Source organism: Trachinotus anak, unplaced genomic scaffold, assembly GCF_046630095.1.
Source record: "Trachinotus anak isolate AG129_WGS33_773 ecotype Australia unplaced genomic scaffold, CSIRO_AGI_Tana_v1 ptg000010l, whole genome shotgun sequence".
In the NCBI taxonomy this organism is placed as follows: domain Eukaryota; kingdom Metazoa; phylum Chordata; class Actinopteri; order Carangiformes; family Carangidae; genus Trachinotus; species Trachinotus anak.
In genome coordinates, this window is record NW_027273861.1 from 21,478,273 (window position 1) to 21,503,953 (window position 25,681).

Consider the following 25,681-nt stretch of genomic DNA (forward strand, 5'->3'; position numbering starts at 1 on the left):
AAAGGTGAGGATGGACGGATCGAGAAGAAGAAGAATCCCTCATCTGTTCTCTTCTCTACCATGGAAAAGCAATGGCAAAGCGCATAAAGGCATCATTTAGATCCCCTGTCTGATCTGTGTGTTCTTCCATGCTTTTTTCTGGTGGATGGCTGAATGGCTGTGTGGACAAAGCGGGAACATCAAGTATGCAGGAGCAAAGGACCGGCGACATTCTTCAGCTTTGGAAGATGGAAAGGAAGAGAAAGGGTTGAATGGACAGGAGGGAGGTGTCGGGAGGGGATGGGACATTTGGGGATTTTTGTCAGAAACATGAAAGAGCATTTGTGCTGGGGGGCAAAGAGCGCTCTGAGGGTTGACTGTGTTCTCCATGTATTTACAGGGCATGTATGAATATTTGATTAATGAGTCACGGGCTCAGGGGAAATGCAATAAGCGAGTGGCGGCTTTACAAAGCAAGCCGATCTCTCACACTCTCTCACACACGCACTCCGTGCCTTGCCGTTTAACACAACTGCCTAAAGTGTCATTGACATTGCAGATTCCTGAAAATCTAATCTGCACCCGAGCAAATTCCTTACAAAGAGGGAGTCCATGAGAGTCATTCCTCTGTTCCACAGATGGATGGATGGGGAGTGTGTGAGAGGGGGGTGGACATGAAGACACAGAGAAGCTGACAGAATTTATTTTGGTTTCACCCAAAGGAGGAAATTGCCTGTGGGATGCAGTCTTTAGAGGGACCAACAGCAAAAGGGGTCAGGCAAGGCCTTCCAATATCTTACAATCAAAGCTGCATTTGGAATAAAGCTCTGATTAGGTCCAGTGATGTACCCTTCACTGGGGCAACAAGAGCTTTGGGACATTATCTACAAACCAGAGTTGTGATCTGTGAGAAGCCAGATGAAGCCTGGTACCTAGATAAGCCATTGCAGTAATTTAGGTTGAATTGTTAAAGTGAAATCTTCAAGTCTAAGATGTAATCAGATATTATGAGTTATTTTGTCAGCACAGTCTTGACAAAACCGTAGAACACCAACACAAAAGGTCTTCAAAACAAAATGTTTTGAACAATACAGAGAACACAGGTAAATCAATATGATCTTGTAGTTTTACTATGAAATTAATGGTGATCACATAAACAACGCAAGACAGTGCTTCTTAATGCATTAGCCTTCTTTCAGGACTATGGAAGCTACACATATTCTCAGTACTGAGTGAGGTGTCAGAAGCTTTCCGAGTCTTGTACACACAATGTCAACATACAAAACAATTCTCTTTTCCGTGACAATATTATCAAATTTGTGTCATTTGGCTGTGCTGAGGAAGACGACTGTGATGCACCACAAAGTGTCGTTTCTATTCCCTCTCACCCCATGGTTCTCAGGATCTCCTCCAGCCATTTTCAGACCATGATGGATGACACTGAGAACATCCGAGGGAATTAGATTTAGCAAAAAGGAAAAGACACAGGGGAAAATGCAATATGCACAGTGTGTGTGTGTGTGTGTGTGGATCTTAAACAGTTAAAAAGTGATGTGTCTGGTCTTCTTCATTCATAAGTAGTGTGTAAATTTATATGGATGAGTGTGTAGTTTACACATGTACGGCTTGTGTGTAAGTCATTCTAAATCTTAGGTGTCACACTCCCTCCCTGTCTTCACACCAGGTGCAGGGGTGCAAGATTTATACCCAGTAGCCCTTGCCCACCCTTGTGGAATGCCATGCATCTTCAAACAGGTACTTCACTTTGAAATCTCATCTCGCCGTGATATCTCTAGGCGGCTAAATATATCCGGCTCCCGGATCCCGCAGCCGTCAGAGCGTAAATAGCGCCTGCACTGCATCAGACTGCATTCAGAGTCTCAAGTCTGTCCATGCAACTGTCCACTTGTCTCCACCCATCTCCTTCTACCCCCTCACTGGAGCTCCTGGAGAAGTGCTGAGGCATTGCATGCCTCACACATCTCTTCTGGGCTGAAGCCAGACAGATGTCATAATGCTGTGATTAATCAGCACCACACGGGACAGGAGCTTTAAGGGTGTTCTGCCATGTGAACATGACCTACAGTACATACTAGGTCAAAGGTTCTTCAACTTTTTTTCTCCCGAGGACTAACTGCAGACAGATATTTTTGCCATAATGAAAACTGCTTTTCTTATAACGTAACCTGTGCTTGATGTTTTAGGAATCACCAGTGCAAAGATGTGTGCACTGATGGTGACCTAATGTTTACGAATAAATATGACAGCAAGAACTGAGTGATCTTGTGATCCAGAGGCAAATTTATTGATTTCTTGATTAATATTAAGGGTAATGTGGTCATATTGCTTTGTTGTTTTGCAAAATTATTAATGATGTCAATCTGATTATGATTTAAAACTAACAAAATAGCTTATTTTGGTTTTGATCACATGTAAAGTTTTGTCTACTGTATTGCAAATCAGTGAAAACAAGCCATATAAGAATGAGAACATATTTTTCACACATTTCTCCAGCTTTGGAAAAATATTTTCATATTGTAATATGGATTTTAACCATATTACCCAGATGTAACTCATCATCAATTTGCTGGAGTGTCTTTCACCAACAGTTTGTGGCTCCAGCCCACTGTGAAACTGATCAAGATAAGATTGTTAGAAATTGAATCAATGGGTGGATGAACTTTGGACCCTACAGCCAACAAAAGGACAATAGGAAGCACAATGAGTCAAATCTTTGACTGTGAAAAGCAACTGTAAAAGCAACTGTTCTACAAGGAGATGAACAGCTACTGAGAAACTTCATAACTTACTGTCAGCAGGCAGGGGGCTGCTTTAGAGCATTCCCTGACTTGACCTAATCAATCACAATTCATTTTGACATAATCCCTCAAAGTGACGTCTCTCCATCAGCAATGTTGGTGTAAACTACCTCTATTTGTATTGATATGACTTTTCTTTGGGACAAAGTCAGTGGAAATGTTTTAAATTTTTTTATTACACATTAATTCCTACATTTCATAAAATCTTGTTCATCTAATTTAAATTCAAATATTTAGATTTAATGTCTGGTAACCAAATGAATAATACTGACCCATTGACTGTTTGCATCAAACTATTAACAAATCAAATAATCATAGTCACATTTAAATGGAACAAAATACATCAGAGTGGAAACTCCTTCCTTGCTTTATTTTACCTTCACAAAGTAACAAAACGTATAAAAAGATGATAAGTTTCAATTCTGATGCGTCTGGTTTGTGTCGTACTCTTCCTCTCTTCCTACTGAGAGGCGTGCACCATGGCAGAGGCCCAAAGCAAAGCGCCTCACCTCGTGTTGGCTAACCTCGCCCGGCTGTGACAACAAGAAGGGCACTGGAGTTAACATTTAGATAACGGATGTGTGTGTTGCTTTCGATTTCCATTCCTGGTGACAGGGAATCTTAGGAGCACATCACAGGTTGTGTTTGTGTGTGTGTGTGTATGTGTGTTGGGGGTGGGGGCACTCCTGTGTGCGTTTCCTGCATCTCAGGGGTGATGTGGAGGAACGCCGAAATTCCTCATTCTGCTGTCCTCTGAGGCATGGCCAGCCCTCTGTCAGCTTTTACTAACCAGATGCATCCGAAACAGGCACCGAGGCTGAAGGCAGGGGATATTGCCTGCTGTGTAGCTGTCGACTTGTTTCTTATTGCATGCCTGTGTTGAGCAGGGTGGCAAGTGTGTTGTGTGTATGTGTGAACGGGAGGTGGAGGTTAGGAGGGTGTCAGCCTGTCTATGTGTGCAAATGTGTGTGGCAAGACATGCTATGAATTTAGGAGTGTGCATCATCCACTACACACAAACTCCACCAGTCTTAGCTTTACCTGAGTCTTGGATTGTAACTTACATCAGTCTCTGCCATGCTGTGGCCTGTAAGTTTTGTCAAGTTAGTATTCCCCAACACCTCTGCTTAATGACACTGAGTATGTGTGTGTGATTGTGAATGAGAGTGTGTGACATAGTGAGATAAATGGAGAGGAAAAGTGACAGAAAGACAGTTTTTCTTTTTTTTAGCCTTCTTCTCTTTTCTCTTATACTGTGTCTGCATGTGTTTGTGTGCCAGTGTCTATGTGTGTATCTGTGAAAGATCTCCTCCATCCTGCAGATTTGTTTCTGTGTGTGATACAATCTCATCTCCATCTAAAACTCCTGCAGGCCCTGTGCGCCATTATCACACAGTTGCAATAAAACCCACAGTAATTAAAGGGGATCTGGCTGTAATTGCCTCAGTGAATCAACTTAATCAGCACCTGTGCTCACAGTCAACCTAATGGTGCAATCTAACCTTTTAATACCCCAGAAATTAGAATTGTAAAAAATTATACACCTGATAATCATTCTGTATTTTGAAACTCTTGAGTGGACAATGAGTGGACCATTGTCCAAGGCAAATATTAAAGCTGCAATCTGCTGAGTGTGCATATGAAAGAGGATATGTGAGTAAGACAGGGAGAAAGAGGAGAGGGGGGGGGGCAGAAATGTCAGTATGAGAATATTGAACAACTAAGTTTTTATATGTTGATAGTTGATGCTAAAAAGTTGCATATAGGAATCGTTAGCTTACTGATGAATTCCATATTACTGTCAAACAGATTAATAACAGTGAAGAAATAAATGTATTTCAGTATTTTGCACTGACATTTTGTATCGACTGACTTGTAAGTGAACTTTCACACACAAATCCATGACTGCCCAAATTAAATTCAAGTCACTAATGCTTGGCTTCAACTTGACGTCTACTTGAACTCCATCATGCTCCTTCTCAGCCACTGCATTCCTTCAAGGAATGTCATCTGGCATTGCCGTGTTCATTCCAGCACACAAGGCAATCGCAGTCCAGACTGTTCTCGTCTGTGGTTCCCCTATGATGGAAAAAGCTACCAAGTGCTATCAGAGCAGGGGCGTCCTTCTCTGTCTTCAAGAATCTCTTGAAAACTCATCTCTTCTGAGAGCACCTCCTCACCTAACACCTTAACATGCCTAACTAGCACTTACTATGCACATTCAGTGCACTTCTTTACCTGATCTCCTTGCACTTACTGAAGAGATGAAGGACTTAGTCATTAGACCAAGGGCTCCCACTGTACTGAAGCTTTAGTGACGTGCCTCACCTGTGAGTCACTTTGGATAAAAACCTCTGCTAAATGAATAAATGTAAATGTAAATTTGCGCCATTTACCAACTGCAAACCATTTGGACAGTACTGATGATTGAGGTAGAGGAGAGAGCTAGAGAGTCCAATACAGAGGAAAGTACAGTATAATATTAACTGTGTCACACCATACAATTTTAAGTAACTCTCCTCTGTCTAAAACTGATCGGACACCAAAAACACCCTGAGAAGAACTTTTACAGAGCAGAGATTTTGACTTTTCTTATAGCAAGAAAAGCACAGGTGGGGCTAATAACATTGATCATAGCTGTCTTCCATTTAAGTAAACCATGACAACTAGCTAGCATGCAAAATAGCAAGGCCCAGGAACTGGAACAGTGTGGCCACTAATAATGTTATTAATTACACCTATGCTTTTGCAGCAATTTTGATGCAAAATGTCTGCCATGCAAAGGTCCAAAGAGCAATGATCTGCTTTCAGACAACTTTCTGAAGTTGTTGGTTGTAATAAATGCTGAAATGACATTACACCAGCCATGCCTGTAACGAAGCTTACTAGCTTAATTCCATAAAAGTCCTATAAGTTCACACTTTGGACTGCAGGGGTTCAGCAGATATCTGGTTAAAACTGGTCCATGGACTACTGTCTGTGTGGCACAACTTAGACAGACCTTGACCTAAATATAGTCTGTAAGGTATGGTCGTTGCAATGGAGTACAAAGTAGGTGAGGTGTGTGTGTGTATGTGTGTGTGTGTGTGTGTAGCCTCACAACTGTGTAAAAGTGTCAGTAGTTTAAAGGAGCATGCACGCAGATTATTTCTCTCTGTATTTAAATGGACTCATATAGGAGTGTATGAGAGAGGTGTTCCATGACCAAACAAATTTTAAAGCACGTAGTATACACTATTAAACAATACAATAACAACCAAAAGAAAAAACACAGCTAACGACACAGCTAAAATCATGAATAAATTAGCACGCCCATTACTCTCGCACTGCTGGGCCCACAGCCTCATTGAAATATAGGTCTTTTCAACACATATACCTAATATACTAAAAAAGAACATTTAAAATGATTCAGTGGCTTCTGTGAACACATTAATTTTCAGTACTAAAAATATATTTTTAAGCAGGTCTTGGTCCCTACTTCTTTCTTGTGTGGAATGCATAATGGATTCCTATGTAATCCATTATGGCTGCTGAGGGAGCGAGAGATAAAGAGTCTTCAGCAGCAGCCACCCGGGGTTGTTCTTCTTTAAATGAAGTTTTAATAAAGAACGACGGAAAGGCTGTACAAGGTCAATTATCAGACTCTGCCCATCCTCTGATACTGTTCTGTGATCCCTGTGCTTAGTTAACCATAATAGCTGTCAGTCATAGCCTGCTGATCCACACGTAAAAACGTCAGACGCCCAGACGAAGGCTGAACCTATCTATCCAACAGCTCTGTCAGTGTACGTTTACTGTTGACTATTTTTCGTCCTGACTGGCACATAAGGTCACCACTGTCACAGACAGGCAAATCAGGAGAGCTGACTGTGGTTGACGTTCATTTGTCAGTGCCCTCGTTGAGGAGGATATCTCTTTATGCATCAAGAATACGTTAAAAGTCACTGGGGGGAGAGGTGGAGATATTAATTTAATCTGTCCAGGTGCTCGCTCAGCGTTGAGGGTTGAAAGGCCCCCCAACCCATCTCAAAGAGTGAGGTGGATTTAATGTACAGGGTGCTTATGAATACACTTATATATTCATTTGAGCAATAAACGCCGGGCTGTGTCCCACACAGAAAAACAAACTGCCTAGCTTCCGGCAGCCATTTTAATTAAATGCCATGGATTGTCAAATTTATCGATCCCCCCTCCCCTGACACAAGCCTGAAGGATGTCCTGTGCCATTTCCATATCTTTAGCGGGTTCTCCTGCTAATGTGAGGTGAGGGATGGAAGGAGATGGAGGTCTGCTTGGCTAAATTGGGCCTGGCTCTCACAGCTTGGAGCAGAGGGAGGGAGCAGGGTGTAAATGGATGTAGATAGGCTAAAGGGGGGGTTGCACATGTCCTGAAGCGATAGCCTCAGAGCCTCACTCTCACTCTCCCTCTCAGAGCAGATCTGTGTACAGATGGGTGTCTGACAGGCCTACAGCTGTTCTCCTAATTGTTCATTAAGTGTTCTATTGATTCCCTTATTTCGAGTACATGTGTCTTTCAGCCGCTGCTCTCCATGTGAAGTGGCAGACACACATGCCACACACACATACAATCACACATACTCACACCTACACACATCCTGGCTGGGCAGAGATGACAGGACCGGCTGATGCTGAAAATGCGAGCTGCCACTTCTAATCCAGGGTTTCTCTCTCTGCGGGGTCCAGCAGGGCCTGGAAAGCATCGCCGCGCTTGACGCACCAGGCTTTTATTTTCCAAACTTTTAGCATCAATCAATTAAAGTGCTGGCAGCAGCATGGAAAAATGTTTAATTCCTTGTTAAGCAGCAGCAGCCTCAGATTGCACCTGGCTGATAAGGGAGCTTGTGTGAGTCTATTAGTTCCTGATACTCTTGCCTGATTACTCAGAGAGAATGCAAGCTTTATTTAGGCAGAAAATGATCAAGAAAGATAGTCAGGAGGAGAGGAGAGGAGAGGAGAGGAGAGGAGAGGAGAGGAGAGGAGAGGAGAGGAGTAAACGGCTGAAGAGAAAGGGGGAAACTCAACAGCACCATCATCTTGAAGCAGTTTTTTATCAGTCGTGATCATCTGCTGTTGTGGATTATGGCATTCAGTGGGAGCTGCTCTCATCCTGATCCACATTTAATCTGCAAGCAGAACAGATAAAAACCATGCCAAGGCCTGTGCTCTGGCATAAATCCTCTTTATAAAAAATTGCCTGAGATAAAAAGTTATTTAAATTCCCATAAGGAATAGTTTTATCAATTGACTGTTAAAAGTGCATGGCAGAGCATCTTGCTCTCAGTACACTACCTTTGAAGAAGTCACCCAGAGCTACAATATCCACTTGATGTAATAAAAGAATCAAATACGAGGTGGAAAAATAAGACAAAGGCTGATGTTATAGTGACAGAGTTTCCCTCTGTGTGGGCTATACAGTGAGAGCATGCAGAGCACGCACAGAAGAAGGCAATTTGTTTCAGTGCTTTTATGAATTTATAGAAAATGCTGCAAATAGAAAGGGTAGTATTACATGGACTGGTCAACAATAAAGGGAGAAATATCGCCAGACAAACTGCAACCATTTCTCTTTTTTCCCCTTTGTTCTAAGCCTCACAATTTGGCTTTCAAATTGGACTTAGCGCTTCAGTGAGTCAAGTCATATACTCCCAGCCCAGGTGGTCGTCTCCATTTCTTGGGCGAGGAAATTCTGTCGACCCTCCTGCGTCGAGTGGAGTGATAATGTTCTCTGTAAAACACAATCAGTCACCTCCCTCCTTGCCTTTGTATAAGCCTCGAGGACCCCCAATCAATACTGGCTGGCTGGGTGACTTATCATCGCAGGCTGGCCGCAGAGCTGAACTGAGCTGAGCCGAGTGGGGCAGGGGACAGTGGGCTGCATCCTGATGCAGACGTGAGGTGAGGCTCGTTGGTGACTTGTCTGCCAGCCAGTGACCAATTTGTTATGAGTCAACATGGGAAAGGATGGGGGAAATCTCCTCAAGAGGACATACAGCAGCACATAGTCCCTTTTTATACAATTTTAGCTCCAAGTTTAAAACAAACAAACTCTGACTCATACAAAATGAACTTGAGAACTTTAATAGGATTCTGGGTTGTATTAAGGTTGTGTTGTGTAATAACTATATCATACAAGTGCCAAGTGCAGAGTATGCAAATATTTTACAGTCTACAAATTACAGTGTAATTACTGTATGTGGTAATTCTGGTATTTATGGGTTATTTTATATATTTAAGAGAGGCTTCTAAATGTATTGTGAGTCTACTCTTTAATTTCAATAAGATGTATAAAATAATTTAACAGTATTATAAAATAGTTACAGAGAAACTTAGGAACAACTGGGAGAACAATTATATGATTACAGTAAGATAAATATTAAAAGTAAAATTGGTGGATTCTCTCTTTTAATGCTCCAATATTTTTTTGAATTTGCAAACGTGTAATTCTGTGTTTACTCCTCTTGTTCATAGTAATCATAGGCTAGGTCCATGTGGTTAGGCAGGCTGTAATATGACTGCTTATTTCCTTTTTTTGCATTGCCATTTTTTGGGGAACCACAGAAAGTCATTTTTTGGTCCAGACAATTAAACCAGATGTGAAACACAGTAAACCATAAGTTCTCATCTATTTGCTTTGGTTTGTACGATTTAAAGCTTGGCAACAATATTCGTCCAATATTAACCTAAAATGCTGAACCTTGGTGACAGTATTCAATCTAATCCAACGTAATTATTAACCATAAATGCCGCATTTATCCTTCCACATAGTCCCATTAAGTTTAGGATTAGAAGCACACAAAGGCAACAACTCCAGAAAGCTGCTCTTTCAACATTCTCTGTAGATACTGTAGCTACTGGTAGAGGACCAGCTGTAGGGATTCAGGCTTTTGACTGTGCATTTTGCACGTTACCTCCTCTAGATGCAATTCTGTCTGTTGACCAGCTCATTTCTTCATTTTAACAGTCTGAAGTTGTTTTGTCTGTGGCAGTGAAACCAACAAACAACATATACAGGGCCTGACAAACTCCTGCAGCTGCAAACAAACAACGTGCTTCCACTGACTTTTCACTAACCAACCTGGATTTCCAGACAGTAACAGGCCTGGAAGGTAACGATCACAGTTTGTATGTTTTCTTTTTAATTTTTTTTACACAGCGGTTACTTCGCTGGTACTATGAGATACACCATGCAAGATACAAGACAACCTACTGTATGACCAACTGTGACTAATAATGTAAGGACATGCACATTAAATAGCCAAGTGAGCCACTGCAAGGTTTAGAACAGCGATTTGTATAATGATGAGTTTGCATCGTCTGCTAACACCTAGAGAGCTTTACACAAACACAAGAACTTTATCTGGCCAGTACACAGCTACCGAAACTGTACTTGAAGGCCATACAGGATGATGTGTGGTCCTGAGGAGTTGTCTCTTGGCCTTGCTTGCCTCTGCAGTTTTTGAGACAATACTTTCAAGGCCTTTACTCAACACTCGCACTATTGTCTTTCAGTTTTTATATGATGACCATAGGCTAAAGGCTCAAGATACAATGAAAGTGTAAGCACACTGCTCAAATTTAGGTGTAAATCCAAACTCTGCTATGTGTTGTGTTGTTGTTAACCACTTAATGTCACTGTGCATCAATTTCTTCGTGTTCATTTTCAGATAACTGCATTTGTCTGCAGTATTTTGGGAGGTATTGAATTGGATGAACATTATTTGAACGAACTCGGTTTTCTTATCTTAAAACAGGGTTTATTATCTCATCATTAATTGGCTGGCATGTGCAGGCTTAGCAGCTGTCTAAAGACTCAATCAAGGAAATCCTATGAACCATTTAATTTAAAAAAAATCTTAATAAGACGCCACAAAATATGCATTTGAATTAATTAAATTATGCCAAGTATGCTAAACACGTGTCAGAATCAGTGATCTGCAAATGCCTGCCTACCTTTTTGTCTTTACCACACTGTGCATTATGATTTTAATGGGCAAAAATCTATAATTTTTAGAGTGATATTTGACTTCATGTCAGTACATTTAAATTAATGAATAAATATCAAGTTGTCTACTCATCAGTTGGGTGGTATTACAAGCTGGATGTTGAGAACCATCACCACAGGAAAATACTACCTTCATAGGCTCAGGTAGATGGAGTGAAGAAAGCCACAGCAGTCTACCTTTAATGCTGAATACACTGGACTGGACTGAAGATGAACCAGCAGGAGCCGACTGTTTACTAACATTTCAGTTTGTATGGCCCATCTAGTACAACAGTGAAAAAGGGGGTTGGAGGGATCCTGTTTGGAATTGTCTTTAACTTTGATGATGTTTGCAGCCAAGCAGGCCTGTTAATGGCCTCTAATTACCTTAGTGAAGAGAACATGTTGACATTTGCTATGTGTTCACAGTCCAGGGCCTTGCTTTAGCCATTATGCTAATTCAACCATTATATATCTGGGGGTATTAATGGGACTGACACAAGTGATGTTACAGGTAAAGGGCTGTGAAATGGTCTGTAAACAGAGGGAATTGATTCCAAGGCTGAGGCGATTGTCACCAGGCAGCACTGAGCTGTACAGATACCCTCCTCCTCCTCCCTGTCCCCCCCCTCCTCCACCCCTTGCCCAGCCTGTCAAATAGCCTCCGACAGCATTCAGCAGAGGCTGTCAGGGGCCATCAAAAAGGTACCCAAACACAGCGTGAAATGTCGTCTGCTTACAAAAATGAGACTAGATCAGGATCAATACAGTTTACCCCTCTTGCCCAACACCAGAGCACATCCATCCACCAACACTGTTGCAGTTGAGCCCTAGAATCAGCTGCACTACAAGCCCTGGCTCTCTGGCTAGCCAGCTCCCTGTCATACAGTGGCTGAACTTATTTTACAGAAGCATTGCTTTTGAAAGACTGGGATGGGTCTCAAAGCTGGTTCACAGATTTTTTTTGTGAGTTTGATTGCAGACAGGGCTGGGTTCTGTGTAGGGGCATCTTTGACGAAGAAATTCTTATTTAGTTTTCAGTGACTCGACAGCCTTCAGCCATAGAAAGGGCCAGTCAGGAAATTTTTGAGAAAAAGATTTGGACAAAACTGTTCCTAAGTGCATTCATAGTGATGCATTATGCATTATTTAATTATTTAATTAGGTGAGAAAATTATATATTTATAGCCTTTTGTTTACTAACAATACAGTGACAATACAGTAACAATACAACAACATGCACAGTGGGGGATGACAATTACCAGCATCACATAAACAGCTGTACTTACAAAGATCTAATACAAATGTGAATATGTTCCCAAACATTGTTTGCTTTGGCTGTGACTTACCTTCATTATCATTATGAATTCATCTGTTTACTTTCCTGATTAATCATCTAATCTATAAATTATATATTTTTTAAAAACTAAAACTTAAGTCCAACATGGCATGACAAACTGTTTGTTTTGTCCAACCAGCAGTCCAAAACCCAAAGATATTAAGTTTACAGTCACATAAGACAAAAGGACCAGCAAATCCTCACAAATTAGATGCTGGAATTAAGGAATTTTTGGCATTTTATCTTGTAAAATTACTTAAATACTGCTGATTATTGCCGATTAATTTTGTGTCTAATCAATTTATCAATTTATCAAGTTATCAATGCAGCTATAATTGTTGCATATATTAAAATAGTAAGATGGAGTACATTTGTAGGAATTCCTAGGACAATTACATTTTCATATCTTGTTGAGAGCCTTTACTTTCAATTGCTGACCTGTTCGGGGGGGGGAATTTGGACTATCGCTCCAAATTTTAAGAGGTGTCAAGCAATTCTAAGGATAATGAAACAGCCAATATTACTGCCAGAGTTTTCATGAGGTGATATGTGCTCATACATAATTAAAAAATTAAATCCTTTGACCAAATTAAAATATTGTTTTATGCCTCATAAATACTCTGGGAACCCAGGGCCTGGTTCATATCATTACTGAGGCAGCCTAACAGCTATCTTGTAACAACAGGGGGAGATGACCATTGCCTGTCATGTTCATTTAGCTGTGGCTGTGCTCACGGAGCAGAGAGCAGGCTATAAAACTGGGCCTGCACTGCCACACAGTAATTGAATTACTCTACCGTCCACCCTTGTATTCATTTACTGTTCTGAAATCTGCTAGTACTAGTGAAACAGGATGTTTTTGATCCCATCCTTTCAGTCAGGAGGGAGAAAGTACAGTGAAAAAGCTCCTGCAGACTATATCTGTTTTAAGATAATCGTTTGCTCAGCTGTATGGCTGTGTGTGGTTACATCTGTCAATCTAAGACCCTCAGTTAACATGGATATCAAATAAGAGCCTGCTAACCAGATCTGTCAAAAACATGAGGCTAATAATTACCTGCCTCTGTATGGGGGGTCGGGGAGGAGGCGCTGCATAATAAATCTGCTGTATTCATCCAGAGAAAATTCAGCTTCTTCACTTTTTTTTCTTGATAGGGTTTGAAAACGAAGCCCAGGCTAATAAAAGATTGGCCTGTCATAATGAATCAAGAGGGCCAGTGTCAGGTAGGTAGTGTGAGTCTATCCTCTCACATATCCATCTCGGGAACAAGCCCCGGTGTGTCTACATGGCTGGAGAAAAGAGACCAGTCGACACCCTATTTGGCTCTCTCCACTGAAATTAACTTTAGGCCCAGGAGAGAAAGAGAGACAGTGTTTGGAGCAGCATGGCTTCATTTTCTCCCGCAGTGAGCATCAGAGCCCCAGAGGGACACCAAGACAGATTTGCATGCCACTCGCTATTCTCTGCTACCTGCCTCAAATTTATTATTGTGGCAAGTCAGCTTCCCCAACAGCAACTTGGAGGACTTTTCAAACCTAAATGGTATCTGCGGGCAGTCAGGAGACACATAGAAATCACACACACACACACTCCCTGTTTCTCTCTCTCACTTTCTCTCACTCTATCTTTCTCTCTCTCTCTGACACACACACACACATTGAGGAGGGGAAAAGCTGCATCAAAAAGTAATCATGGAGATCAGAATACAGCTGTCAACCGTGCCAAACACAAAGTGATGCCTCTGATGAAGTGGTAGACAATTTCAGAAACAATGAAACAGTTATCAACTTTTCACCCAAAGTTTGCTGGCTCTGATAAAGCTACACTGTATGGGTCATCATTGTGGCTCAGTGGGCTAAGACATGTTATATACAGTATTTGTAAAGCTGTGCCTCAACTCAACCCCTGTCATATCTCATCGTCCTGTGTCGACCAGTTTGTCCTGTCCTTGCATACTGTTAAAATCAGCCAGTGAAATCAACTGAAATGTAGAAATTTTCCTATAGCAGGCTGCCATTAGGTCAATGATATACTAGATCAAATATATAAACACAATTATTGAATTATAATTATTTAGGGATGCAACAGCTATTTTCATTACCAATTAACCTTCTGATTATTTTTTTAATAACCGTTTGTTTAATCAATAAAAATACCCATAACTTAATTCTTTTAGTCTATACCCAAAAGATATTTGGTTTGCTATTATATGAAACTGAGAAACTCACTAAATCTGCACATCGAGGAGCTGCAACCTGAGTATATTTTTCTTCAAAAATTATTCAACGATTAATCACTTATTATATCAATCAAGTTATTGATTAATTTATATCAGCCCTACAAACTGCTTCAGTAGTCAGTCTCAAGCTTTTCAGTTCAGTGTTGAAGTAATAGCAATATTCCACAGAATAAAGGATCGCTTTCACAAAACTCTCAGTAAGACTTTGGCAAGTTAAAGTAGTTTGGTACTAGCCCTTGTTAAAGAGCACAAGCTATGACCTGAAACAAAGGTCCCTGGTTAGACATAATATCAGAAATGTGTATGTCAATCACTGTAGACATGTACTGAGAAGTTTTCAAGGTCAAATACCTGTTACTAGGTCATGAAAGAGTGGCATAGAGGGATATACTGGAGTCCAGGTCAGTGATTCCCATTACCTTTCCTTTGTCCCCTACAAATGAGTATCATTCACCTGATTATCTATTATCATGTTATTGGACATAAATTTAACAAGCTGTTGAGAGTGCTGGAAAATCAATACCTTTTAAATGCTGTTTATGTGTGATTAACGGTTAATATCCTCACAAATTATTTAATATAATAAGGTCATTTGTCTTTCACATGAGCCCGGTACCCTGCAAAGAATAATAGAATAATAAATGAGGACACTAGTGAAGAGGAGATTTCTGATGCTTTCCCCGGCTCCATTTTATTACCCATATCCTCTTTACAACTACAAAGCTGCACTATGGTTATTTTATGCAAGTCATAAAATTAGGCTGAGATGGAATTAGCAGACTCGGGGCTCTTTATAGGTCAAGCCGGTAGTTTATGAGCCCTCGGCTCCCTGGCACTATTGTCAGGAGGCTAGTTAGAGGGGTCTTTAAGCATGATTTAATATGTCCATGCCTTGGAAAATAGTTAAATAGCTAATTAAATGGAGGAGTTAATTTACATATTAATTGACCTTCCAGTAATATTTATATTGATACCTACATGAGGAGCCCTTGTCTTCATTGCCTTTCATCATAGTTAGTCTGAGCAAATATGGTGTAACTTTTTTTGTTTAAACTCAAGTTTCTTTTTATTGTCACTAGAGAGAGGCTGTGTATTCCCCGCCATGCCAGGCACACAGCTGGCTGGGCCTTTGTGTGTTGAGGACTCCTTTTGTTGTCGGATAATGGAGGAAGCACCATAAACAGCGATGGGAAGTGGCCTGGGGGGGTGTAGCGGGTTGGGTGGCTGGGGCAGTTGGAGTGTGTGTATGTGTGTGTACGGGGGGGTTGACAAAGGAGCTTGAGGAGGTGGAGGACAGTGTCTGTGTCAAAGCTGCTCTTAATTATATCTCTAATCACCAATCAGCTTGCCAACAGAACAGGACCCGGGGGCTCGACATTAGCCCAACCTGTACAGAATTAGCACAACATTTCACCTGCAAAGCTTTCCAATACACACACATACAAATGTGCTCACACATATTCACACACACACACACACACACACACACACACACACTGTCTGCTCAGCCAAGTAGCCTCCTCAGAGAGAACACGACATAAATCTGTTTGTTACTCTCCACATCAACTATAATGCTCCATAAGAGATTTGTGCCACATTTTCTATGATAATAATCTATCGCACTAATGTGGCCCCTGCATGTTGCATTATCATGTTGATGTCCGCATGGCCATTGAGGGGTAATGATGACATGGATCAACGATGATAGATTGGAAGCACATTGTTTGTTTTCGACAGGGGGTGCGTCCGTCCTATGCGCCATGTTGTTAGCATGGTAAGTGTGTCTTACAGCCTATTATCAGCTTGATCATTTGTCACTAGCCTGTCTTCACTTTGTCTAGCACATTCTTTTTGGATAATGGTCCTTCAAACGGATCTGCATATGAGGCCTGCATTCAACAATGGCTGTCCTGAATGGGTCTTTTCAGGCCGTGTAAACTAGAAACGTGGCAGCAAATAATCAACAGTAGGGTTTCAGGGATGGATGAGTGCTTAGAATTAGGATGAGTTCAGGTAAGAGGTTTGAGTTTCTCATTGCTGCTTTTCCATTTTACACATTTGAATACTTTATCATATTTTTACAACCAAATTAATCAAACATGTGACCTAGTATCTATGCCTGCCATTTGAGCTGTGAGAAAAGGACCCCATGAACAGTATCTGTCTTCCATTATCCTTCTCCCCATGGCCTCTTCTCCTGCTGGTTTTGACAATATGGCTGCCAGCCTGGAGCCCCTGATCCAGCCACAGACCAGCAGCTGCCCAGAAGACCTGTGCAGCCATCAGCGACACCTCAGGGCCATCAGTGCTCATCACTCACTGCAGCTAAGTAGCCTGTCAAAGGGTGCTGTGGCTGCAAATTGAATATTGTTAGGACCCATAGGTTTTTCTCATCGATGCACTGTGTATACTTGCTTTGTTAACATGTTGATGTAAGACAGAACAGCTTGGACGACAAACCTTTCAAGAATCTACCAATGCTGTTTTTGTCTTCATCTCTTGCACTTTCAGCTGATAGTTGTGGCAGAAAATGGCTGCTGTTAACAGAAATCTACTTTATTATCTGTTTAGCCAAGCGATTGATAAGTCAGCAACTATTCTGAGAACTGCACCACTAATTTTTAAAGTGAAAATACAAAAAAAAAAAAACGGCAGTTACCAGGGCTGTGTGGGCACACAGAGAAGAGCAACCTGACCAACAGCTGGTCACCTATAATTCCTCTTCTGTTCTGTGTCATTTGTGTGGCGATTAGCGGCTTAGAGGCCCTATCCTCAGGACTCTGTCCAAGCTCTGCAGCAGTAGCCTTGATATCACCTCAGGCACTGGCTGCTAGCTATTCAGAGGCTAACAGTTATGTAGACTCCCAGGGCCAGATAGCAGCACAGAGAAGAGCCTGGGAGATGTCAGCTGTGCAGTAACAGTAATCTAGCCAGGCCTCTCCACCCCATCCTGAGCTTCAGCCAGTGTCCAGCATTTCCAACTGAATAACTCTATAAAATGGACACCTGCCACGAGACCCCGCATGCATCACTAGTGCCAGAGTGGCAAGCACAATCGCCCAGCAGTCACGGCCAGTTGCCTGCTGATATATCAGATGCGATCCCCGGGAAGGGGTTCAGTGCCCCAGCCAAATGTTAAAGTTATTTGTTCTTGTCATTAAACTAAACTTTATTGTGACCCTCTCTCGCTGTTATTGCACTAGTAGCGATTCTCCTGGACTGGACTTTATCATTGAGACTGTCTATGAATCTCTGGGGCTTCGCCACTACACTTCACTGAGCTATAATTCCTTGTTGCCCTCACAGTCTACAGGGCCAGTGAGAGAGGAGGAAGAGGAGAAACGGAGGAGAGAGGAGCAAAAATGGATATGACAAGAGGAAGCATTTTTCAATTTGCCATGCTGATTTGCAATTTAATAAACACTGCCACGATATCCACACAAATACATGGTGCAAGCCATTTTCACATGAGTTGGGCATCTGTTTTTTGTAAATAGCTTATTGGCAAAGAGCTAAAAGTTTGGAGAGAAATGGAATATATAGATATAGACATACTGTATAACACTTAGTACTTCCTTACTACTAATAGTATCTACTTATTAACACATATAGAGAGATTAGACAATACAGAAATTAAAATGAGAAGCTCTACAGACTTACTAGTGTTACATGTATATGGAACACGAACTTGAATTTGTCAAAGGTGACTACTTTTGGTAATTTGAGAACTGTTTTAGCTTCTGATTGCTTTATACCCATTTATGTATCTCAACTGGATATCACTTCCGCTTTATTGTAGTATGTGACAGTTGTCTTGTTGTCTGTATTGTACTCATTGCTGTACTCAACGTACTTGTGCTGCAGGTCTCTTTTGAAAAAGAGAATTCAATCTCAGCAGCTTTTAAATAGATGATTGAATAATATAAGAAAGAAAAAAATGGGTGGCATCATTTAAAAGAGGACGCCGGGCTGAAACCTGTCCACTCTTTGGGGTAATCTGTTACAGGTCAGGGTGATTAAAACCAACAGGTTCAGACAATGAATATCATGTCTATTTTTCAGTTTAATTCTAGCTAGTAAAGAATTTTAAAAATATTTCCTCCTCTCTGTCTGCACACAGCTAGGATCCAACCCATTAATCAGTAAGCACACAGAGAGCCATTATTATTCTTTTTATTATGGAACTTTATATCAAAGTTTTGGTTTTAACGTTTAAAGCTGATGGTGAGAAATGGAAAGCATGGATCCTCTTACTGTTGTAATGAAAAGGGTTGTGATCCATGGGTGTTTGCCTTGCCTCAGTGTGCTTTATTGTCAACGATGAGGGCATCCCTCACTAGCTTTCTGCCGTTTTCAGAATGTTTCATTACTCTCCTACTTTTCGTAAGGTTTCCACCTTCACTGACCTCACATCTGCTGTTCAGGAATGGGTATTTAAACAAATATTAGAAAGAAATATCTTGCCAAAAGTGTTTGTGGATCATTAAGAGGCTGCAACTGTTACAAAAACATTAGCATTTGTGAGGTACACTGCAGACAAAAGGTGGCTGTTTTTACAGCCTGTGTATTTTCCAAAGGTTCTTGAAAGAGACAATGCGGTCATAGAAAATATAAACTGCAGATAAACGACGTGACATAAAACTGCAGCCCATGTCCTGTCAAGCTCGGATGGCTTCCGAGCTCAAACTGCCTTAATTTTCACCTCCTGTGAATACCGCTAACATCCTCTTTCTCCTCTGGCATGAAAAAAGGGATATTTTGCTGCGCCTTAATGAGATAGTGTTATGCCTGGTTTATGCCATTTTACATCTTCATGCATAAATGTGTTAAACATATGACATTATCTATGGTGGCACAAGGGGTCTCTGTTCAGGTCCACAGCTCTCTTGTGCCTAGATTGCTCGTTTCAAAAATTATCTGACATATCTTGATGGCAAACAACATACATTTCGAGACATATTTTAATCCACTCCTGCTCAGGACACTTCTGGCCTGGCAACCTTGAAAACTACCAACTCGTCTCCAAAATTCCTTTTTTCCCAATGAGGTAAAAAGGGCAAGTTTTCGCTCTTTAAGATGGTGGTACATAACCTGTCCATGGAACATAAATGTGTCTGCCAGTTGGGCAAGATGGATGGAGGCCCACATGCCTGCCTTAATAAAAAGGTCTTTAATCCCTCGTCCAGATCTTCTTCCCAAGGAAGCATGATATTAAAGACAGGGAGGGAACTGGGCTTGGTAAACGTAATGGATCGGCAGGAAAGTTTAAAAGCACCAAGGGGGTAGGCCATTATGCAAAACAGGGCTCGCACAAGTAATCTGCACCCTGTCTCTCAGCTGCCAAAGACAAAGAACACATGCAGAGGTCCTGATTGCTTCTTAAGAAGCTCCCGTGCCGCCATGATGGATTCTGGTATTTTGACTGTTAATATGTTTGAATGAAAATTATTTATACATTTCGGTTAGGTTGAGTGCCTCTCCCTGTGATTACTGCCTCTGAAAATGAGAGCGGAGGAGCAGGAAATTTCCATGTCACAGAGGCCTGATGTATACTCAGATTATGGGCTGATTGCAGCTCAGATGAGCACCGCATAGAATCGTTTGCCCGTGCCTGTGACAACTCCCCATCCCTGACAAGGCCTCTTAGTTTTTCCGGTTATTGATGCATTCTGCATAAATGCAATCCATTGATGGTGTCTGCTGGGAGACGGGCGGTTGTGAGTGTGTGCGTGTGTGGAACAGGGTATTTAATACACTCAGAGGCAGGGAGGCGAGCAGCAAGAAGAGCATCCTGAATGTTTTTTATCCACCGTTGTACAGGGGAGCTGATCAAAAGTGAGTCGTGTTCGAGGGGGAATCTGCATGTGTGATGATGATGTCTGGTGCGACATATATCAGACACTGTGTTCAATGGGGACAAAAAGGATAGCAGGATGTGGAGGAGAGGAACCAAAACGACCAGAGGGATTGGTGAGGCGGTCGTTGAAGGAGGGGGGTGTGTGGAAGAGAGTATCATGGATTTTACACACATACAGTGTATATGGAAAGTGTTCAGGCCCCATCAGTTTTTTCACATTATGTTGCAGCATTATGCTAAAACCAAAAAGTTTTTTTCCACTCAATGCTGAAGAATGACAAAACGAAAACAGAATTTTTGCAAATGTATTAAAAAGGTAAAAGTGAAATATCACATTGACATAAGTATTCAGAACCTTTACTAGGATACTTCAAATTTTGCTCAGGTGCCTCCCATTTCTCCATTCATGCATATCAGAGCAAAAACCAAGCCATGAGGAGGAAGGAACTGCCGGCAAGAACTTGATGGTCATGCTGGCTGAGCTCCTAGATCCTGTGTGGAGTTGGGAGAAACTCACAGGACTTTTACTTGTAAAGAAGTGTGTTTACATTGTATTACTGTTAGTTATACATGAGTAAAGGATCCTCCACCACTGAACACTTGACCACAATCAACAATTATATCCTTATCCCTAAAACAAAACCTTGAGCCTACCCCAAAAATAAAACATTAACCTTTTTGAGAATTCCTCTTATGTGACAATGTGAACAGATTTTTGTCCCCGCATCTTGGTGGATACATGTAAGTTACATACACACATGCACAGACTCACTAAACTGTGTTCGATGTTCATAGAGGGCGCAGAGACAACAAACTGGAACCACCTCCCTAATCCTGCAGCTCCAGTGATAAGATGATGCAGAGATATACCCAGAAATCCCCAGGATGTCTGAGCTCTAATATAACAATAATAATAAACTAGGATGGCGCTGTCTTAATACTTAAAAACTTAAACAAACAACAAACATTTAAACACTTAAACAAAATGCTTTTTTTCCATCAACTTAAAGTTTCAAAATTTGGTACTAAGTCTGTTTTGTTACTCTAAGCCTGTTATAAACATAAGTTTAATTCCAAAAATATTTCAAAGCAATTTTTCATTTTCCTTAATTCCTGATAGGTTGACTTTTTGAAGATGAAAGATAATCATCCAACAGTAGCAAGGACTTAAGCAGGGCCTCCAATTCCCGCCTCCAAGCTCCAATACATAAAAATGATTGATAGATCCACTTACAGCACAACAATCCCCTGAGAACAATTACCACCGCTTTGGTAATTCTGCAATCATGGCACTTGATCATGGCATATCTAACTCTTTCATCCTGTTCTGGATGATATTCAAGAGAAACTTTTGGCTGTTCTGTTGAAGAAAGACTAATGAAAATATGTCAGTAGCCAACTTTTTAAGACAATGAAAACCCAGCCAGCATTAAAGTGCTATTGCAGGGATAGTGGAACAGTGCCACTTTGCAGTAAAATGGAATAAGCATTATATGAAGAAACAAATTCCACCAACTGCCCCCCCCCCCCACCCCCCTTCACACACACACACACAGTCACACACAGTCACGCATGCACACATTCAGTCAGCGCCCCCAGGCATGGGTTCAGTTGTCCCCGTCTCTGTCTCTCTTTTGCGGCCTGATTTGAATACGAGCCTTGTTTTATGGAGGAAGGTAATTGGAAGTTGGTGATTTACTGCAGTGTATACAGGGACTGCATCCAACAAAATATCTGGAAGCAGGGAATAATCGCTTTGTAGCCTGCTGCTGCATTTATCTGGACACAGGTATATTTTAACCACCGGGTGTTGACAGTGTTGACTATTAGCAGGCAAATAAATTATTCAGCACTTACAAGAGGGGGAAAAAATGGGAAAAATCTCCTTTGCACGGCTACAACAGGACAAAAGCTGAGGAAAAAAGAGGCAGTCATTTTTTTCTTCAATTACAAAAGGCAAATATTTATTATTTATAAGTACTTGCCTTGTATGGGCTTAAATGTTATTTATGAACCTGTTGCATAGTGATTTCCAATGTAACTCATTATTTTTAGCTGGAGGGTGTTGTAAAGGAGCAAGGATATATTTAATGACACTCTGCTAGTCGGTGCAATTACACTGTAATCATTATGTAAAATGTCCTATTAATTAAACCAATTTCTGCAAGGGGAACATTCTTTTCTGCAGGGCCTCGCCTCATCCTTCAGCGCCTTGCTGCCTCCTGTTTTTCACCAGGCCCCTATTATGTTGTGACTTCACTGCATACATATTTATAAAAGAGATTTTCATTATCCACAAGATTTGGAACCACTTTCAGATTAATAAATAGAACATGTCACAGAGGTTTGAAAGGCAACTGGGTTTCTTTCTAATCATACAATGTTTTGGCGTTTTGATCATTACTGCAGTGCTGAGCATGTTTAAAAGTTGAGGGCTTGCCTTTTTTTTCCTGAGGTGAAAAAAGCACTGAGTTAAACATTGGCTCCTGTTTAAATAATATTTCATGCTTACAGGATGTTATGCTCAATATAAGCATTAAAGTGTGAAATATGACTGAAGAGAATACTTATTAATGCCTATCAGAGGGTATTCAGTAGAGAATGACAGGAAAATAGGAGACAGGGGTGAAGCAAAGGTGTTAAAATGAATTTAAATGCAGCTTAACAGCAAAAATATTGAATTCTTTCTTAAAGTTCATATTATTTAAAATGCAAGAGGCTAAGCAGAATTCTAAACTTGTCTCAGTTTAAGAAAATGTTGGTACTAGCAATCATGGCAGGACAGAGCAGTTGACCTCTCTGGCTCTTTATCTGCTGTCCTGGCAGTCCCAATGTTGCTGTTGTGACCAGGGGTCATTGGCACTTCCAATGCTCTTCAGACACAATCTGTTTTCTTTACTTCTTGGCACAAAGGAAACGATTAAGAAAACAATTCAATAGAGAGCGAGAACACACTCACATCTACATTGCAAATGTTGGCACTGGGATGTTTGCTATGCAGACAGCATCAGTTGGGAGAGACCATCTTTATAAGAGCACTTATAAGATACAAGAGGTCCATTTCTGAATACGATAGCCAGCCATGATGCTGTTGAGGCGAATACGCTGATTTTGTGGTTGTGGTGCATAGCATTAGAGAATTATTTCAATTCAACAGATTTAATGAAGAACTCAGTTAAATAAATCTATTAACAGTAATCTATTTTCTGATGAGAGAAGCTGCATTATGAGATATTGAACATACAATCAGGTTTTTAAATAAGTAAACTCCATTGCATGAAAAGAAATAGAGCAGTAATTTATCCCATCCCACAAGATATAATGAAATTGTCTTCAGCAGACAAAAGGAAACTACAGAATCATCAGCAGCCATATTATCTATTTTTCAATGTAACTAATATGTTGGTGTAACATATTTTGTTCACAATAAAGGATTTGGAACTGCTGCACACAACATTTGTCATTCAAAAATGTTTTCCATAACGATATAAGAGTCTAAATCCCTGCAGAGGGTCTTGGGTCTGCAGGAGCCTGAACAGATGGCAACAACATCTCCACTCATAACTGCCTTGCTGATCTTTTCCCATGCAGCTTGCCACGTGTCATGTGTCCATTCATAAAGTTGTTACAGATGACTATCTCAGCATGTGAACCATGTTTGGCAATGGACAAAGCTGGGAGCACAATGGGCTAGCCCTTATCAGAAGAGAGCACTAAAGCTCCTTGCAAGAGCGTGACTAAAGTGCTGACAGTCTGAGCGGCTTAAAAAGAAGAGTTGTTAAAGTCAAGACACCTGCTGCTGAAGAGGAAGGCTGGGAGATGATGATGATGATGATGAACATGATGATGATGATGATTAAAAAAAAAGAGCGAATGGAAGAGAATGATGAGGTGTGGTTGCAATGAAAGTGTGGGGGAGGAGGTGATGATCGTTGTGAGGATAGAGTTGTGAAGTGGGAGGAGTTATTTTGGGCACCTTTGCTTCTAGAAGTAAAAGTCAATGTTACGTGACTGACAGCTGGAGCTCTTCCATGGCTTGTATGGACTTGAAACTCTCCTGGTTGAGTCATCAGTGCAAACAACTGTGTTAAAAAATACCTTGTTCTTTTCTGGAAAATTTAAGGTGCAACCCTGTGTACATACAGATTTCAGGTGAGAGGTAAATACAGCTCCTAAGGAGTATTTCAGAACTCAATTGAATTAATTCAATTAAAAGGTGGAAGTTTATCCTCTTACAGACTTTATTTGCAGCGTAAGCACAAATTCAAACACACCCCTGACACGCAGTCAGATTTAAGAGGTTAAGATTATTATCCCACAGGCAAGAGGTGGCACCGTGATTTTTATCACAGGTATGAATTACAATATTTATACTGCACGCTTTATTTGTGGCTGACAGACGAATGGCAGTGTGGCGTTTTAATCCATTACTTTGCGGTGGGGTGTCAAATTAGGCTGCTTCATTAATACACTACCCACAAGAGAGAAAAAGAGAATGAAAATGGAGGGGGAAAAAAGCTGGAGTAGGAGGAGGGGGCAACCGTACATCAGGGAGAGATTATTATTATTCTGTCTCTCTCTGAGATGAGAGCAAATTATAAGAACATACACCTTCTTCATCTGTTTGGATAAGTGGGGGGCCGGCGCCTGATGGATGACTGTGTTTACAAATGAGGGTGATAATGTTAAGCAGAGGAGCAGTACATACATTTCCCACCAATGAGGCTCTGGCTGGTCACATACACACACACGCACACACACAGGCACACACACGCACACACACACACAAACACACACACATACAATGAAGAGGCAGACTGATGATAAGAGTCCCTTGGCTACCGGATTAGGCAATCTTCCCAACCGGCAGCAGATTGATAGAGTCACTCTTCACAGACGCAATTGTAACAGGGAGGAATAAAGTTTGGCCTGCTGGTATCATCTGTGCTTACTGCCAGCTTGGTGTGAATCTCTGAGGAAGGATGACCTGTGAGAGGGACGAGGCGCAGGACATTTACCTTTGTTTCCTTTGTATCTGTGCAGCCATGATGGGCCACAATACAGAACACTGTCTACCAGAAGAGTGATGATATTTTCACTGATTGATTTAGAGCTGAAATTATTAGTTGCATGATTAGTCAATTTGCAGAAAATATATTGGCAACAACTTATTCAACTAATTGTTGTTTTCATAGCAAAAATACCAAACATTAACTGGGCCAGGCTTAATTTTAGGTTGGACAAAAGTAAATTATGTAAACTTGGGCTTTGGAAATTGTGAAGGGCATTTCTTCACATTTTCTGACATTTCATAGACTAACTGATAAAATAATTGCCAGATTACTTGAGAATAATCATTAGATGCAGCCTTTCTGTCTTTCCTCTTGTATTGTTATTTCATACAAAGCATCCTGAAGTCTGATAAAAATCAATGGCTTGTTTGTA

At 41.0% G+C, this 25,681-nt stretch overlaps 1 long non-coding RNA gene across 1 annotated transcript in view; it reads right to left on the reverse strand.

Annotated features, from left to right (window-relative positions):
• Positions 1–25,681, reverse strand: part of LOC139626017 (uncharacterized) — an 83,263-nt gene that overhangs the window by 6,983 nt on the left and 50,599 nt on the right. The gene's annotated exons all lie outside the window — the stretch shown is intronic.